Below are 2500 nucleotides of genomic sequence, written 5' to 3' on the forward strand. Positions count from 1 at the left end.
AGCCAAAAATGGCCAGTTTTGGCCCGTTTTTGGGCCGTTTTGGCCAGTTTTTGGCCTGTTCTTGCATTGCGCGGTGACCGTCGAGAGCGGAGCAAAACGTCAGCCATCTCAGCACCCTGGAACCCCCCGGGTGGCACAGGGCTGGATGGGGCTTTCGTATAGCAGGGACGGTGCTGCCTCTCGCTTCGCTCGCTGTCCGCCGCTCGCCGCTCGCTCGCGCAGCCAAAAATGGCCAGTTTTGGCCCGTTTTTGGGCCGTTTTGGCCAGTTTTTGGCCTGTTCTTGCATTGCGCGGTGACCGTCGAGAGCGGAGCAAAACGTCAGCCATCTCAGCACCCTGGAACCCCCCGGGTGGCACAGGGCTGGATGGGGCTTTCGTATAGCAGGGACGGTGCTGCCTCTCGCTTCGCTCGCTGTCCGCCGCTCGCCGCTCGCTCGTGCAGCCAAAAATGGCCAAGTTTTGGCCCGTTTTTGGGCCGTTTTGGCCAGTTTTTGGCCTGTTCTTGCATTGCGCGGTGACCGTCGAGAGCGGAGCAAAACGTCAGCCATCTCAGCACCCTGGAACCCCCCGGGTGGCACAGGGCTGGATGGGGCTTTCGTATAGCAGGGACGGTGCTGCCTCTCGCTTCGCTCGCTGTCCGCCGCTCGCCGCTCGCTCGTGCAGCCAAAAATGGCCAGTTTTGGCCCGTTTTTGGGCCGTTTTGGCCAGTTTTTGGCCTGTTCTTGCATTGCGCGGTGACCGTCGAGAGCGGAGCAAAACGTCAGCCATCTCAGCACCCTGGAACCCCCCGGGTGGCACAGGGCTGGATGGGGCTTTCGTATAGCAGGGACGGTGCTGCCTCTCGCTTCGCTCGCTGTCCGCCGCTCGCCGCTCGCTCGTGCAGCCAAAAATGGCCAGTTTTGGCCCGTTTTTGGGCCGTTTTGGCCAGTTTTTGGCCTGTTCTTGCATTGCGCGGTGACCGTCGAGAGCGGAGCAAAACGTCAGCCATCTCAGCACCCTGGAACCCCCCGGGTGGCACAGGGCTGGATGGGGCTTTCGTATAGCAGGGACGGTGCTGCCTCTCGCTTCGCTCGCTGTCCGCCGCTCGCCGCTCGCTCGCGCAGCCAAAAATGGCCAGTTTTGGCCCGTTTTTGGGCCGTTTTGGCCAGTTTTTGGCCTGTTCTTGCATTGCGCGGTGACCGTCGAGAGCGGAGCAAAACGTCAGCCATCTCAGCACCCTGGAACCCCCCGGGTGGCACAGGGCTGGATGGGGCTTTCGTATAGCAGGGACGGTGCTGCCTCTCGCTTCGCTCGCTGTCCGCCGCTCGCCGCTCGCGCAGCCAAAAATGGCCAGTTTTGGCCCGTTTTTGGGCCGTTTTGGCCAGTTTTTGGCCTGTTCTTGCATTGCGCGGTGACCGTCGAGAGCGGAGCAAAACGTCAGCCATCTCAGCACCCTGGAACCCCCCGGGTGGCACAGGGCTGGATGGGGCTTTCGTATAGCAGGGACGGTGCTGCCTCTCGCTTCGCTCGCTGTTCGCCGCTCGCCGCTCGCTCGCGCAGCCAAAAATGGCCAGTTTTGGCCCGTTTTTGGGCTGTTTTGGCCAGTTTTTGGCCTGTTCTTGCGTGGTGCGGTGACCGTCGTGAGCGGAGCAAAACGTCAGCCATCTCAGCACCCTGGAACCCCCCGGGTGGCACAGGGCTGGATGGGGCTTTCGTATAGCAGGGACGGTGCTGCCTCTCGCTTCGCTCGCTGTTCGCCGCTCGCCGCTCGCTCGCGCAGCCAAAAATGGCCAGTTTTGGCCCGTTTTTGGGCTGTTTTGGCCTGTTTTTGGGCTGTTCTTGTGTGGCGCGGTGACCGTCGTGAGCGGAGCAAAATGTCAGCCATCTCAGCACCCTGGAACCCCCCGGGTGGCACAGGGCTGGATGGGGCTTTCGTATAGCAGGGACGGTGCTGCCTCGCGCTTCGCTCGCTGTTCGCCGCTCTCCGCTCGCTCGCGCAGCAAAAAATGGCCAGTTTTGGCCCGTTTTTGGGCTGTTTTGGCCAGTTTTTGGCCTGTTCTTGCGTGCCGCGGCGACCGTCGTGAGCGGAGCAAAACGTCAGCCATCTCAGCACCCTGGAACCCCCCGGGTGGCACAGGGCTGGATGGGGCTTTCGTATAGCAGGGACGGTGCTGCCTCTCGCTTCGCTCGCTGTCCGCCGCTCGCTGCTCGCTCGCGCAGCCAAAAATGGCCAGTTTTGGCCCGTTTTTGGGCTGTTTTGGCCTGTTTTTGGGCTGTTCTTGTGTGCCGCGGCGACCGTCGTGAGCGGAGCAAAATGTCAGCCATCTCAGCACCCTGGAACCCCCCGGGTGGCACAGGGCTGGATGGGGCTTTCGTATAGCAGGGACGGTGCTGCCTCTCGCTTCGCTCGCTGTCCGCCGCTCGCCGCTCGCTCGCGCAGCCAAAAATGGCCAGTTTTGGCCCGTTTTTGGGCCGTTTTGGCCAGTTTTTGGCCTGTTCTTGCGTTGCGCGGTGACCGTCG

Source organism: Musa acuminata, unplaced genomic scaffold (assembly GCF_036884655.1).
Source record: "Musa acuminata AAA Group cultivar baxijiao unplaced genomic scaffold, Cavendish_Baxijiao_AAA HiC_scaffold_364, whole genome shotgun sequence".
Classification (NCBI taxonomy): domain Eukaryota; kingdom Viridiplantae; phylum Streptophyta; class Magnoliopsida; order Zingiberales; family Musaceae; genus Musa; species Musa acuminata.